Source organism: Delphinus delphis, chromosome 1, assembly GCF_949987515.2.
Source record: "Delphinus delphis chromosome 1, mDelDel1.2, whole genome shotgun sequence".
In the NCBI taxonomy this organism is placed as follows: Eukaryota; Metazoa; Chordata; class Mammalia; order Artiodactyla; family Delphinidae; genus Delphinus; species Delphinus delphis.
Window position 1 is genome coordinate 40,806,558 of NC_082683.1, and position 17,279 is coordinate 40,823,836.

Below are 17,279 nucleotides of genomic sequence, written 5' to 3' on the forward strand. Positions count from 1 at the left end.
TAAACAAAAATTAGGAGTAGTTGCTACATAGCAGTAATAATGGTAAAGTCGCAAACAACCATGAAATTAATTTCCATTTCCTCCACCAACAGAACAGGCATATCAAAAATGTATTAACTTAGATGTGAGTCCCATTCTTTGTCTCTCCTCTCTCTGCCTGATATTCTAATGAGTGGTAAATTGCCCAAAATGTTAACAGTGGGATGCTATAAAAACAAAAGCTAAGAGTCTTGTGAATTCCCAAACCAGATAATCAACAACTAAAGAAGAGTAAACACAACTATAGAAAACAACAAAGCAATTGATTGAGAAGTCAGTATAGTATTGCACTTGAAGAGCACAGCAACATCCTACTTTTAACAGTAAGGTCCTTCTGTATAGCACAGGGAACTATATTCAATATCCTGGGATAAACCATAATGGAAAAGAATATAAAAAAGAATGTATATATGTGTATAACTGAGTCACTCTGCTGTACAGCAGAAATTAACACAACACTGTAAATCAACTATACTTCAATTAAAAAAAAATTTTTTTAAATAATTCCATAAGTCATCCCCCCAAAATGAGCTCTAGCCTATCTTTCTCCAAAAGAACACTCAGAATTAAACTTTAACCTTATATCCACCAAAGTTTTTAATTATTTCTTTTACTAGTTCTACTGGCATGTCACTTGTTTTTCTGAGCAACAGTTGTAGTAGATGCAGTACTAGCCTGGGAATCATCAGACCTGAATTCGAGCTCAATTGACTCACTGTGCAACAATGGCCTCATTATTGTAATATTCTGCAATACTCTGCAATATTCTCATTTTGCAGATGAGGACTCTCAGGGCCTCATCTGCAAAATGAGAATATTGAGTTACCTAACTTCTAAGGTTCCTTTCAGCTGTAACATTCTTTGGCTGCCTGACTCTAGGATTGATCAGGCAGCGATCCAAGACAATAAGAGAACCCTTCCTTCAAAACCAAATCAATTAACCTTAGGGTGATTTTTGTCTGCTCTCATTAAAATGTGGGTGGAGAAACAAAACTTATTCCTCCTTCCAGAACCAAAACGATCAGTTACCTCAAGTTAAGTACATAAATATTTTTAAAAATGCATTGATGGGAAAATACAAATAAGAGCTAATCAGGACGAAAAACTTTTAATTTTTCTAGTTTCAATTGTCTTCAGAATTTCCAAGGAGATTCTTCAATGAAATAGTCCTTTCAAATATTATCCTCCAAAAATATTTACTAAGCTTCTGTTGTAGAGGGCAAAACACTTACTACATGAGAGCACTAAACTTGAAATCAGAAGATCTAGACTCAAGTTTTATCTCTGTCACTTACTGAGTGACCTTGGAAAATTCACTTAACCTCTATCAACCTCTGCTTTTTCAACTATAAAGTAAGAATCGTATAAATAGAAATATGAATATTTATCTCTAGGTTAATTAATATGAACATTAATTTTAACTAGTATATAACTGATATTAACACGAATTTTCAATAGAAAATTAACATTTTCTGAGCATTTCTACATGCCACATACTGTCCCAAATGCTAGGTATACTAACCTATTTAATTCTCACAACAACACCCACGTGGTAGAAACCATTACTATCCTCATTTTACATATGAAAAAAACAAGGGACGAAGATATAAAATAACTTATCCAAAGCTATACAGCATGTAAGCAAGTATGAGTCAGCTGGAATTTGAATTCAAACACTATGTCACTACACAACAGCTTCTACTAAAAGAGCCGGTTGGAAGAATATAAAGATAATACACACTGAAGGTACAATATAAGTTATAATCCTTAATAAAAACTTACTATCCTTAAAACAACAAAAAGTGAAAAAAGCCACTATTTTCTTGACTTCTAAAATTTCATGGTTGAAAAATTAAACATTAATGTACATTTCAACATTCAAAGGAAAGAAGATTTTTATTTTGTTTTTAATTCTGGACCACTATAAATGGATTCTGACTAATAATAACATGTCTTAAAATTGTTGCTATATATTGTGTCTAATAATAATGCACCATCTGTGTCTTAAAACTTAGTTTCAAAATTATTTCAGATCTTATATATTACTAAAGCCTCACCATGACCCCATAATGAGTAAACTGAGACTCAGGAATGTTTAGTGCTTGCTTAAGTTCATGCTTTAAAGCACCACGGCGAGACCTTGAAACAAAGACTTCTTTTTTTTTTTTTGCGGTACGCAGGCCTCTCACTGTTGTGGCCTCTCCCGTTGCGGAGCGCAGGCTCTGGACGCGCAGGCTCAGCGGCCATGGCTCACGGGCGCAGCCGCTCCGCGGCATGTGGGATCCTCCCAGACCGGGTCACGAACCCGTGTCCCCTGCATCAGCAGGTGGACTCTCAACCACTGCGCCACCAGGGAAGCCCGAAACAAAGACTTCTGACTCCATTGTGTTACACTTTGGAATATACCATACCTACAGCCAGTTCATTTCTTCAGCCATTCAATCAGTTATTCATTCAAAAAGTACTATACTATGTACTATACAATAGAACAGATAGTAAGTCAAACAAAAAGGTCTTTGCTTTCACTAAGTTTACAGTTCCAAATAATAATAAGCATCTGGTCTTTGGTCTTCTGTAACTATTCTGTTGGCCTTCTTCACCATTCCTATGAGGAGTATTCTCTCTGTGTGTATGCATAAAAATGCTTTCCTTGTATTACCAATAATATTTCAACGAAGTGCCAGTTTATGATGTTCTGGAAACAGCTATTGAAATAAGCTGACCATGCCTCTATATCATCTGGTTCCCTTCCACTTACATGAAAGGAAAGAAAAAAAAGCAAATAAGAATTTAAAATATAGGACAAATACAAAAAAAAATTATATGTAGATTTTAAACAAAATATATCAATAAATGTGTTAAATATAAATGGACTAAATATTACAAACAGAGATAAAAATACTCTGGATAAGAAAACAACTATATATATTGCTTATAAAGACAAACTTTACATTTAAGAGCACAGAAAGACTGAAAATAAATGGTCCTTTCAACTATCATCAGCCAAAAATATTTACTGAGCCCTATGTTGTAGAGGGTACAATACTTATTAATTTAATGAAAAAGTTTTAACAGGAAAGCACTATCAAAAAAAAAGCTAATGTAGCTATATTTATCTTAGACAAGGTAGGCTTTAAATCAAGAAATGTTACTAGAAATGAACAGAGATATTTCATGATGCAAAAAAGGTAAGTCCATCAAGACACAAAAATCTTGAAAGTATATACAACTAACAATAGATCTTCAAAATATATAAGTAAAATTTGACAAAATAAAAGAAGATAGAGACAAATTTAGAAATATAGTGAGAAATTTTAACATACCAATACCAAAAACTGAGAAAAATCAAGATAATATTCAGAAAGGATTTAGACAATTTTAAAATGTGATTTAAAAGGATATCTAGTTCTAATTACAGAACACTTTTCATTTGTAGAACTACAGAATATATATCCTTTTCAAAAGAACATGGTACATTCACAAAATTGATCATATGTTGATCTATGAAGGAAGTCTCAACAAATTTCAAAGGAATTTATACTATATTGCATATGTTCTCTTATCCCAGTGATAGTATTTTAAACTAAATCATAATCAATATATGTCAATCAAAATTTGTGGGATGTAGCTAAATCAATTCTAAGATGGAAATATATATGTACACATACACATAGATGGATTTTCATTGATTTACACATAATATAAAATGTACTCTGAAAATCAATTATCTAAGCTCCTATTATAAGAAGCTAAAAAGTGGGAATATATATTGAAACAACCACTATGGAGAACAGTTTGGATGTTCCTTAAAAAACTAAAAATAGAACTACCATATAACGCAGCAATCCCACTCCTGGGCATATACCCAGAGAAAAACATAATTCAAGAAGACGCATGCACCCCACCATTCATTGTAGCACTATTTATAATAGTCAGGACATGGAAGCAACCTAAATGTCCATCAACAGAGGAATGGATACAGAAGATGTGGTACATATATACAATGGAATATTACTCAGCCATAAAAGGAACAAAACTGGTAATATGCAAAGATGTGGATGGACCTAGAGACTGTCATACAGAGTGAAGTAAGTCAGAAAGATATAAACAAATATCGTACATTAACGCATATATGTGGAATCTAGAAAAATGGTATAGATGGTCTTATATGCAAAGCAGAAATAGAGACAGAGACGTAGTGATCAAACATATGGATACCAAAGGGGAAAGGCTGGGGGATGGGATGAATTGGGAGATTGGGATTGACATATATACACTACTGATACTATGTATAAAATAGATAACTAATGAGAACCTACTGTATAGCACAGGAAACTCTACTCAGTGCTCTGTGGTGACCTAAATGGGAAGGAAATCTAAAAAAGAGGGGATATATGTATACGTATACCTGATTCACTTTGATGTACAGTAGAAACAAACACAAAATTGTAAAGCAACTATACTCCAACAAAAAAATAATTTAAAAAAAGGAGAGAACAATGTAGAGAATCCCATTTAAAAAGAAAGAAGAGCGATACTTTCAAACAAAAAAAGTGGAAGGAAATAAGACAGGTAAGAGGAGAAAATCATATAAATTTTTAAATGTACTCTGCAGAAAATTTAAAACATGAAGAGATAGTTTTTTTGAAAAAGACTTTTAATATGAACAGACTCCAGCAAGCTCATACAGAAAAAATAAAGAGTAAGAATACACATATAATAATATCAAAAATTAAGAGAGACTAGTACTACATGTCCTTTACAATCAGACAAGAAGAAGAAAAAAGCAACAAACATATTGTAAACTATGTATGTCAATACATTTGAAAAATAGATGAAATGTATAATTTCTTATAAAAACACAGTTTATTGAAACTAAAATATGAAGCAATATAAAATGTGAATTATTCAATAACTACTAAATGGACCAGATCCTTAATTTTAAATGTTCCCACAAAAAGAATTCCAGTCCTAATGGTTTCACTTCTGAACACCTATAAATTTATAAGAAAGAGTTAATCTCAAGCACATTCTTCCAGAGGAAAAAAGGAAACATTTCCCAATTCATTTTATGAAGCCAGGACAATATTATACCAAAACATGACAAGATGATTACAAAAAAGGAAACATATAGAAAAATCTGTTTCACAAACCTAGATGTAAAATACTAAAGAAAATACTAGCTAATTTAGTCCAATCATCAATAGAAGAGATGACGGATCATGAAAAGTTGGAATTATTACAAAATAACATTTAAGGACCATCAATCCAAACAACACATTAACAAAATAAAGAACAAATAGGTGATCGTCTCAAAAGCAGAAAAAGTATTTGATAGAAAAGCAACATCTCTACTTCTGGCTCAGACATGTTGAAGTAACCATAAAGAGACTAGCCCCACCTTCAAGAATTTTAAAGCTGGGAAAATATATTAAACAACTGTTTTCAGACATTAGGAAATAGACAACATGATACAGCGATCCATGAGAGAAGAGACACTCACAAGATGAGCTCCCACAATAGGACTGACTCTCCACCACGGAAAGACTTCCCAACTATGTCAGAAAACCAGACATCAACCAACCAGACTAAAGAGGTCCCGTGAGCTGTGTGTACAGAAATAAAATTTGAAGCTGTTTAAGCAGCTGAAATCTGAGAGTAGAGCATTAGAAAGGAGAAAACTATACAAGATGGTGGTACTGAGGGGGTAACCCAGAAAACTCTAGGATCATTTCTTGTAAGTCTGTGGCTGAGGGCTAGACAGCACATGCACAGGGTGAAACTACATTAGATTTATCAAAGAGAACTTACTTCAGTGTTGAAAGAAAATCAGAGATACAGTAAGTTCCCTACATATGAATGACTTACATTCCAAGAGCGCATTCGTAAGTCCAATTTCTTTGTAAGTCCAATAAAGTTAGCCTAGGTATCCAACTAATACAATTGGCTATATAGTACTGTACTGTAATAAGTTTATAATACTTTTCACACAAATAATGCATAAATAAACAAACACCAAAAACAAAGAAAACATTTTTAATCTTAGAATACAGTACCTTGAAAAGTACAGTAGTACAGTACAACAGCTTGCATACCGGGGCTGGCATAGAGTGAAACAGGCAAGGAGAGTTACTGACTGGAGGAGAGGGAGGAGGTGGGAGATGGTAGAGCTGAAGGATTTCAGCAATAGGAGACAGAGGGCAAGCAGCAATTTCACTCACACCTGACGTTGATGGCACAGGTTCTGGTTCCTCGCTGGATTCAATTCTATCTACTCTCTTCAAAAAATGATCCAGTGATATCTGGATAGTAGCTCTTTTTTTCTCATCATAGATGACATGGTAGCATTGGATTGCATTCTGAACGGCTGCTGCGACCTTCCTGTACCATTCTAGGTTTGGGTCCTGTGCCTCAAAAACTAACAGTGCCCCCTTAAATAAAGAAAATCCCCTTACCATTTCCTGAGTCACGAATCTATTCAGTTCTTCAGTTACTTCTTCCTCTTGTCTCTCTTTGTCCTTTCTCTGGGCCTCCAATTACATCAAGTCTTCACTAGTAAGCTCCTCGTGTTGCACAGCAAGGAGTTTAATGAAGTCGTCCTCTTGAAGATCTAGCTCCAGCTTCTTGCTGAGGGTCACTAAGTTGCTGAAGACCTCTTTGGACTCCTTATCCACCTTCTCAAGTCCACAAAAATCATGAACAACCTGCGAGCAAAGGTTTTTCCAAACCCCATTCATGGTGACAGCCGTGACTTCACACCAAGCAAAGTCAATGTTTTTCATGGCCTTGTAGATGTTATAGTCCTTCCAAAATTGTTGCAAGGTTGTTCCAGATTCATCACTTGCCTTTACTGCCTGACAAAAAGTGTGACGTAAATAACATTTCTTGAAAGTCGCTATAACTCCCTGCTCCACAGGTTGGAGCGACGTCGTATTCGGTGGCAAATGCACTACTTTGACATTGGGATGAAAGTCATCCATGAATGGGGGCTGGCCCAGAGCATAGTCAAACAGCAAAAGAATGTTGAATGGGATGTCCTTCTCCAAGCAATATTTCTGTACCTCTGGGATAAAGTGGTGGAAAAACCAGTCCTGGAAAATGGCCTGTGTAACCCAGGCTTTGGGGTTACTCTTCCACACAACATGAAGAGAGCCTTTGGCTATGTTTTTAAGGGCTCTTGGGTTCTCTGAAAGATAAACTAAGAGAGGTTTTAGCTTCATATCACCAGAAGCATTGCCACCAAACAAAAGAGTTAGCCTATTCTTTGCTGCTTTATAGCCTGGCATCAAATTTTCCTCCTTACTGATGTAGCTTCAGTCTCACATCCTCTTCCAGTACAGTCCTGTCTCATCCACATTAAAAACCTGCTCGGGTAAATGCGTTCCTTCATCAATAATTTCTCGAAGCATTTCAGGAAATTCCTGGGCAGCTACCATATCTGCACTCGCTGCCTTGCCACTTACTTTTACATTGTGAAGGTTAGCACTAACCTTGAACCAATGAAACCAGCCATGGCTGGCACTAAAAAATGCGCCCTCTGATTCTTTACCGTGTTTCTTTTTCAAGTCTTCATAAAGGCTTTTAGCTTTCTCTTGAATCAGCATTAAGCTGAGTGGGACCCGATGCTGATGCTGATCCTGCATTCACACACTGAGAAGTTTCTCCATCTCTTCCATCACTTTTCTGTGCTTCCTCAATATTACTGTTGACATCAGCAGCACAGCAGACTTCACATGTTCCATAATCTTGTCCTTGTTCTTTAGAATTGTGCTGACGGTTGAATGATTCATGTTACAATAATGAGCAACGTCTATCATCTTTTTGCTTTGCTCTACTCTCTCAATAAGTTTCACTTTTGTTTCCATCGTTACCACTTGGTGCTTCTTACCGGTACCAGCTACATCACTGCTACTTTTATGCTTGCTTCCAGACACCCTGGACTTGAAGTAAAGATACTGTACTACTGTACTCTACACAGTACTGTAAAGTACACAAAAGCACAACCACTTGTAGAGGATGCAAGCATGTGACATGTACACTAGACACATGAACTACCTTACATGATTGGACATGTGAACGCATGCTCACAACTTTGAAAGGTCACAACTTGAAGGTTTGTATGTCAGGGACTAACTGTACTAGAGATGAAGCAATGCTGGGTAAGACGGTGTTGGGAGCCCAGTACAGCTAAAGTGGAAGAACTTCTAACACCTCATACATAATAGTCAATTGAGATACCAGAAGGGACATACCTTAGAAATAAGAACCATGTCCTAAAGAAAGAACTATTCTATATTTCCTGAAAACCAACCTCTGATAAAACCTTCATGTGTGAGAAAGCTTGGACCCAAGTTAGAGTAGTTCAGAAATACCTAGGGTGTCTGACAAATCTATCTCAATAAAATTTAAAACCATGCCTAGTGAAGTTTAAGGTAATCAGCCTTGAAATGATCAGTAATTGAACTGACTTCTATAATAAACACCAATTTGCTTCAGAAGAGGATAACAGAATCCATTCTCTAAAATATATCACAATCTAAAGTTACTAGATACTTTAATTAATTAATTAGCTAATTAATTAATTTTAATCCTTAATCAAAGGAGTGGAGAGAAGCAATTAATACAAATCCACAGTGAGATTCAGATGTACTATTTAGCAGACAAAGACATTTTAAATTGGCTGTTATACTCAAAGAACAAAAAGAAAACATGTTATAGGAATTAAAGAAAATTATAATTTTCATGTGTGAACGGATAGGAAATTTCATCAGAAAAATGAAAACTTTTTTAAAAGATCAAATAAACATTCTATAACTAAAAAGTACAGTAATTAAAATGAAAAACTAACTTGATGGGCTTAACACCAAATTAGAGACAGAAAAGAGTCAGTGAATTTGAAGATGGATCAATTTTAAAGTAATATAGTCTGAAGAACACAAAAAAGAAATGGAAGAAAAATAAACAGAGCCCCAGAATAAGCCAAAAATTTCCCAAATGTAATAAAAAATATAATGAATTAGGTATCTTAGAATCTCAGAAAACCTCATACAGGATAAATAAAAAGAAAAAATAACAAGGAATGTGTGAGTTAGTATATAAATGGATATTCTCCATTTCATTACTTGAGCATTGGAGTTCTTAGGCCAAAGATTAAATCAGTTTTTTTAAAAAAGTTCCTGGGAATTCCCTGGCGGTCCAATCGTTAGGACTCCACGTTTTCACTGCTGTGGGCCTGTGTTCGATCCCTGGTCAGGAAACTAAGATCCTACAAGCCGTGCTGCGGGGCCAAAAAATAAAATAAAATAATTTTCCTGTTTCATTTTCTGTTACCAGATTCAAAATATGAGAATAGGATTGAGGAGACCCAAAAGAATGTGTACCTCAAGACCTAGGCTGAAATGCGCAAGGACATTTTTAGAAAGCAGGTGAGTAAAGGGACTTTACTCATCTCTTATGAAAACTCAGAAGAACCTACATACTGTTTTCTTTTGTTTCAATTTTTTAAATTGAGGTTTAGTTGATGTACAATATTAAGAGCTTACAAACTGTTGATGATACTAGGTAATTTCCTGTGTAGGAAAAAAATTATCTGCTTTAAAATTTATATTGGAAATATCTCATTGAAAGCATTAAGATTTCTCTACATGTTGTCAGGGAGTGGCCTAAACATAATGAGTGTTCTAATAATGAACGGTTATCTGTGGGTGCTTATATAAAGTTGATAATCACCTTAACATAAAGGAAAAAGGAAGATGAAGAAATGACTATTCAAACAAGAATGATATTAGCTGGCAAGTATAGCATTTAAAGGAGAAGTGTACTTAGCTAAAAATTGGAACACTTAACAGCTGATAACTATCCTTCAGAGTTCTTCATGGCCTCTGTTCTGGCATAAATCATCTGTGAACATGCGTCAGACATCACAAGACAACCTTTTCAGGGTCTTATGCATTCATAGTAAGATGAGTTTCTAGACAATTTATCATGATGTAAGACCTTGGATTTTGATGTTCTTGTACAAATGAGTAAATCACTGAAGTTCAATTTAAAGAGTCCATTGAGGGAGTTCCCTGGTGGTCCAGTGGTTAGGACTCTGCACTCTCACTGCTGTGGGCCCAGATTCAATCCCTGGTCAGGGAACTAAGATCCCACAGGCCATGCAATGCGGTCAGTAAATAAATAGTCCACTGAGTTTTACCCACATTTAATTCAATCAGATTCTCTTGTTTAAAAAGTAAATGACTGGTATTGTTTTTAATTATCCTGACAGTGTATAACATAATGTCCCCTTTTCCAGGGATTCTTGATAAAACTCTGTATGTATTACAAGATACATGGGACATCCATGTTGGTCCAGCAGTTAAGACTCTGTGCTCCCAATGCAGGGAACCTGGGTTCGGGGAACTAAATCCTGCATGCCACAACTAAGAGCCCACATGCCGCAATTAAAGATCCTGCATGCCACAACTAAAGATCCCTCACACTGCAACAAAGATCCCACACGTGGCAACGAAAATCCCACATGCCACAACTAAGACCCGATGCAGCCCAAATAAAAATATTAAAAAAAAACACCAAGAAACAGCGATTATTGAGTCTTCCATGGTGCCACAGTTACCCAATATGGAGGCAATCATGAGAAATTAAAGTCCTTAGAAAGAGAAGGGAAAAGAAGTTCACTCATGGTGAACTTCTTTGTTCCTCATGATGTGTAAACATTTTATTATCAGAAAATCCACCCATATCTAGTGCTTGTGGGATTACATGCTCAGCTTAGTTAGAATATTCATTAGTAAGGGGAGAGGTAAATACAAATTTTAATTTTAAAATTTTGTGATAGTAATTATACTTTGTACCTCTAGTAAATATGAATAAATATTGAGTTTTGTATATTTTCATTTATTGAAAATGTAGGAGTTTTTTTATTTGGGTCTCATTCTTTTTGTAATTAAAGAGAGGAACAGGGCTTCCCTGGTGGCACAGTGGTTAAGAATCTGCCTGCCAATGCAAGGGACACCGGTTCGAGCCCTGGCCCGGGAAGATCCCACATGCCATGGAGCAACTAATACCATGCGTCTCAACTACTGAGCCTGCGCTCTAGAGCCCACGAGCCACAACTACTGAGCCTGCGTGCCACAACTACTGAAGCCTGCGGGCCTAGAGCCCATGCTCCACAATAAGAGAAGCCACTGCAATGAGAAGCCCACGCACCACAATGAGGAGTAGCCCCCACTCGCCAAAACCAGAGAAAGCCCGCCCACAGCAACAAAGACCCAAAACAGCCAAAAATAAAAATAAAATAAATAAATTTATTGTAAATAAAGAGAGGAACAAGCCATCTATTAAAGCAGCAAATGCCCCAAAAGCAAAAAAGCAAGAAAGAAAAGAAAAAAATACCTCAACCTAGGCACATAATCGTCAAACTGATAAAAAATACATATAAATAAAAAAGCTTGAAAGCAACCAGAAAAAAAGCCATAATACATACAGAAGGACAACAATAAGAATGTCCATTGACTTCTTTTCAAAAATAATGGAGGAGAGTAAATGACATTTCTAAAGTGATGAAAGAACAAAACTTGCAACCCATAATTCAATATTCAATAAAATATCCTTAAAAATAAGGGTAAAATAGGGGCTTCCCTGCTGGCGCAGTGGTTGAGAGTCCCCCTGCTGATGCAGCGGACACGGGTTTGTGCCCTGGTCTGGGAAGATCCCACATGCCGTGGAGCGGCTGGGCCCGTGAGCCATGGCCGCTGAGCCTGCACGTCCAGCGCCTGTGCTCCGCAACGGGAGAGGCCACAACAGTGAGAGGCCCGTGTACCGCAAAAAAAAAAAAAAAAAAAAAAGGTAAAATAAAACATTCCCAGATAAATAAATTAAAGTTGACAGAATTTATTGCCAGCAGATCTTCACTACATGAAAAGCTAAAAGATGCAAAAATATATTAGATGGGATTCATAGCTATAAGAACATATAAACAACACTAAAATAGTGAATAAGCATGTAAATATAATAAACTATTTTTGTCTCAAAAGTTTCTTAAAGGCTACTAACTAAAGTTTTTTTTTTTAATGACATCTTAAGGGAGGTTTGCAAAGTATGTAGAAGGAAAATATATGACAACAACAGCATCAAGAATTGGGATGGGTAAATAGAATTAAACTGATGCGAGGTTAGTAGAATGTAGAAAGAATAAGTTTTGAGTTAAAAAAAGGTAGTAATTACAAAGTACACAGTGTGAAGTGTTAAGGGTGAAATGGGAAAATATTGACTCTGAAATGGCTTGATGAGTTATCAAGCTATGGAAAGACACAGAAGAAAATTAAATGCATGTTAATAATCAAAAGAAGCCAATATGAAAATGCTACATACATACTGTGTGATTCCAACCATATGACACTCTGAAAAAAGGTAAAGTATGGAGATAATAACAAGATCAAATGTTAGGGGATGGAGAGATTAATAGGCAGTAGAGGATTTTTAGGGCAGTGAAAATTGTCTGTATGACTACAATGATGAATACTTGTAATTACATATTTATACAAACCAATAGAAAGTGCAATACTAAGGGTGAACCCTAATGGACTTTGGGTTGATTATGATGTGTCAAGTGGTTCATCAATTGTAACAGATATACCACTCTGGCGGGGGACATTGATAATGGGGGAGCCTATGCATGTGTGGGGACTGCATTATTTGAGAAAGTTCTGTACATTCCTCTCAATTTTGCTGTGACCTAAAAGTACTCTAAACAAATTTTTAACAAAAAATTTTTAAAGAATTTGGTAAGTTATAACTGCATATTTTTAGTTCTAGAGAAACCACTAAAGTAAATATAAAATAATGTTACTAAGAATGCAATACAGAAGATATATAACACTAAACAAAAATTTTATTAACCCAAATGAAGGCAGTAAAAGAACAACAGAGTAACAAGAAACAGAAGAGGCAGTAAGAAACTGAATACCAAGATATTTCATTTAAGTACAACATATCAATAATTACACTAAAATAGAACAAATATATAAATAAACATTCCAGTGAAAAGCAGACATTGCTAGATTGGAATAAAAAGCTAGATCCAAAAGACAAAAAAAATCTGAAATTAAAATAATTTTTAATTTTTCCTTCTTCCACCTATGAAAAAGGAGTGATCATATTTAGACATAATCAAACTGTCAAAAGTCAAAGACCAAAAACTCTTGAACGCAGCAACAAACATCATAGCAACTCATTATGTTCAAGGAATCCTCAGTAAGATTAACAGCTGAGTTCTCATCAGAAACATGGAAGTCAGAAAGCAGAGGGATAACATATTCAAAGTGCTGAAAGAAAATATTTGATAGGCATCAGAAATACTCTTCAAAAATGAAGAGACATTAAGACATTAGCAGATAATCATACCTGCCCTACAAGAAAAACTAAAGGATGTCCTTCTAGTAGAAATGAAAGAACATTAGAAAATAACTGAAATCCACATGAAGAAATAAAGAGCACCAGTAAATGTAACTAGATAGGTAAATATAAAAGACAGTATATAGGGCTTCCCTGGTGGTGCAGTGGTTGAGGGTCTGCCTGCCAATGCAGGGGACACAGGTTCGTGTCCCAGCCTGGGAAGATCCCACATGCTGCGGAGCGGCTGGGCCCGTGAGCCGTGGCTGCTGAGCCTGCGCATCCAGAGCCTGTGCTCTGCAGCAGGAGAGGCCACAGCAGTGAGAGGCCCATGTACCACAAAAAAAAAAAAGACAGTATAAACATATTTTATGTTTGTAGATATTTTTTTCTCCTACATATAGAAGACAACCACACAAAGCAGTAATTACAAATCTGCATGGAGTGTACATAATGTATTCAGATGTAATTTGTAGGACAATAAATATATATGCATATTATTGAAATTAAGTTGAAATTAATTCAAACTAGACTGCTATCAATTAAATTATATTCATTGCAATCCCTAGGACAACCATTAAGAAAAGAAAAATTAGAGACATGGGAACATATGTATATGTATGGCTGATTCACTTTGTTATAAAGCAGAAACTAACACACCATTGTAAAGCAATTATACTCCAATAAAGATGTAAAAAAAAAGAAAAGAAAAGAAAAATTAAAATACAGTGAAATCAGTAAGAAGGGAATTAAATAGTACACTAGATAATACTTATCTAACACAATAGAAGGCAGTTATAGAGGAATAAATAGGGAGGGAGGCATAAACCACTTAAAGGCAATAGCAAAATGATCCTAGCTTATCAGTAATTACAATAAATGTAAGTGGATTAAACACTCCAATTAAAAGGCAGTATATGTCAGAATGAATTTTTTTTTTTAGTGAGCCAACCATATGCTGTCTACAAGAGATGTATTTGAGATACAAACACACAAATAGGTTGAAAGTAGAAGGAAGGAAAATAATACACCAAACAAAGCAAAACTGAGCTGGAATGCCTATATATACTAATATCAGAAAAATTGACTTTAAGACAAAAATTTTTAGTACACACAAAGAAGGATATTTTATAATGTAGAAAGGGCAATTCATTAAGAAGATATAGCAATTACAAATATAAATGCACCTAACAAGAGTGTCCCAAAACAAATAACACAGAAACAGTCAGAATTAAAGGGACAAATACACAAGTCAACAATAATAGCTGAAAACTTCAGTATCCAACTTTATATAATGAATAGAAACAACTAGAACAACTAGAATATCAACAAGGAAATATAAGAATTGAGCAACACTAAAACAGCTAGATATATAGAACATTCTACTCAACAGTAAAATATACATTCTCCTCACGTTTACAGGTATATTTTTCAGAAAAGACTAAAACGTAGAGCATAAAACAAGTCTCAATAAATTTAACATGAAGGAAATCATGGAAAGTATTCTCTCCAAACAAAATAGAAGGAAATCAGAAATCAATAACAGAAGGAAATTTAAGGAATTCAAAAACATGTAGAAATTAAACAACACTTTCCTAAATAACCAAGAGGGTGAAAGAGGAAATCAGAAAGGAATTTATAAAATACCTTAGCATGAATGTAAACAAAGCTACTATCTATCAAAAGCTAAGGATGCATAGAAAGCAGTACTTATGCAGAAATATATAGCTGGATGTGCTTATATTAAAGAAAGAAACATCTTAAAGAAATAATGTAATCTGCTTATATTTCACCTTTTGAAGCTTAAAAATAAAGCAAACTAAACCCAAAGAAGGCAGAATAAAGGAAATAATAAAGGATGGAAGTAAATGAATAATAGAAAAACAGTAGAGAAAATCAATAAAACCAAAAATTGTTGTTTTATGTGATCAATAAAATAGACGAATCTTTATATTGTCTAAGAAAAAAAGAGGACAGTAAATGCATAAAATCAGGAATTAAATAGAGGATATACTATGACCAATTGTATGCTAACAAATTAGATAACCTAGATGATATGAGGAAAATTCTGGGAAGACACAAACAAAACTGACTAAAGAAGAAACACTAATATCTGTATAGACCTAAACAAAAATACTGATATAATAATCAAAAAACTTATCACCAGGAAATATCCAAATGCAGATGTCTTCACTGGTAAATTCTACTAAACTTTTAAAGGAAAGTTAACACCAATCCTTAACAAGCTCTTCCCCAAAAATGAAGAAGAGAGAACACTTCCAAACTCATTCCTTGAGGCCAGGATGGTCTTGATACTAAAATCAAAGACATCACATAAAAACTACACATCAATACCCTTTATGAATATTGACCCCCCAAATCCTCAATGAAATACTAGCAAACCAAATCCAGCAATATACAAAAATGACTTTAAACCACAAGTGGGATTTAATGTTGAAATTCAATGAAATTCAAATGTTGGTTCAAGATATGAAAATCAACTAGTGCAATATACCACATTACTAGAATAAAGGACAAAAATCACATGATCATCTCAATAGATGCAGAAAAAGCACTTCACAAAATTTGATACTTTTCATGAGAAAAAAACACTGGAAGACAAATGAACAGAAAGAAATTTTTAAAAATCCCACAACTAATTACCATTGTTAATGGTGCAAGGCTGAAAGTTTTTCACCCTAAGATCTGGGGTAGGATAAGCATGTTTGCTCTCACCATTTCTGTTCAACATTGTAGTAGATATTCTAGCAAGGGCAAGTAGGCAAGAAAAAGAAAAGAAAAAAGCATTCATGTTTGAAAAGGAGAAGTAAAATTATATCTACTTGCTAATGATACAATCTTTTATATAGAAAATCCTAAGGAATGCACATACAAAAAACAATTTAAGCTAAAAAATTATTTCAGCAACAGTGTAGGATACAAGTCATACAAAAATTAAATGTATATCTATGCAGGAGCATTGAATAAGCTCAAAATGAGATTTAAAAAACAATTCCATTTATAATAGGATCACAAAACATAAAATACTTAGGATAAATTGAACAAAAAGTGTTAAATAAACAAAGAATGCAAGGTTGTTTTAACATTTGAAAATGAAGCAATGTAATTCACCCTTTCAACAATGAAAAGGAGAATAACCAATTGTTATTTCAATAGATACAGAAAAAAACATTTGACAAAATCCAACATGCATTCATGTTAAAAAAGAACTTTTCTCAAACTAAGAATAGTTGGAAATGTCCTGAAACTGATAAGTGACATGCAATTAAAAAACAAACAAAAAAACCCACTTATAGCTAATAGCACACTTAATGGTGTAAGATTTTATTGCTTCTCCTTGAGATCAAGAATAAGAAAAGGATGTCCACTTTCACTACATCTATTCAACATCATTATGAAGCACCAAACTGTTGCAATAATGCAAGAAAAACGAAAGGCATAAAAACTACAAAAGAAGAAATAAAAGTGTCCTTACTTACAGAAGATAACGTTTACAAAGAAAATCTCAGAAAATCTACAAAACAACTACTTGAACTTAGAAACAAATTTAGCAAGGTCACAGGATACAAAGTAAATATAAATACAAAATCAATTGTACCAGCAGCAAACAATTGTACTACCAGCAGGCAAATGGAAAATAAAAATTTGAGAATCCCATTCACAGTAACACTAAAACCGCAAACACCTAGAAATTAACCACAGATGTCCAGGTCTTCTACCCTAAAAATTACAAAATATTGCTGAAAGAATCTGAAGAATACCTAAATAAGTGGAAATATATGGCATATGTTCATGGATGAAAGACTAAAATTTGTTAAGATGGC

At 34.5% G+C, this 17,279-nt stretch overlaps 1 protein-coding gene and 1 non-coding gene across 2 annotated transcripts in view; one reads left to right on the top strand and one right to left on the bottom strand.

Moving 5' to 3' along the window:
• The window catches only part of AGBL4 (AGBL carboxypeptidase 4), a 1,259,489-nt gene that overhangs the window by 1,146,861 nt on the left and 95,349 nt on the right, over positions 1-17,279 (bottom strand). The window lies entirely within an intron of this gene.
• Positions 10,107-10,179, top strand: TRNAE-CUC (transfer RNA glutamic acid (anticodon CUC)). Its single transcript has one exon. It is a non-coding gene; the product is annotated as a tRNA-Glu (tRNA).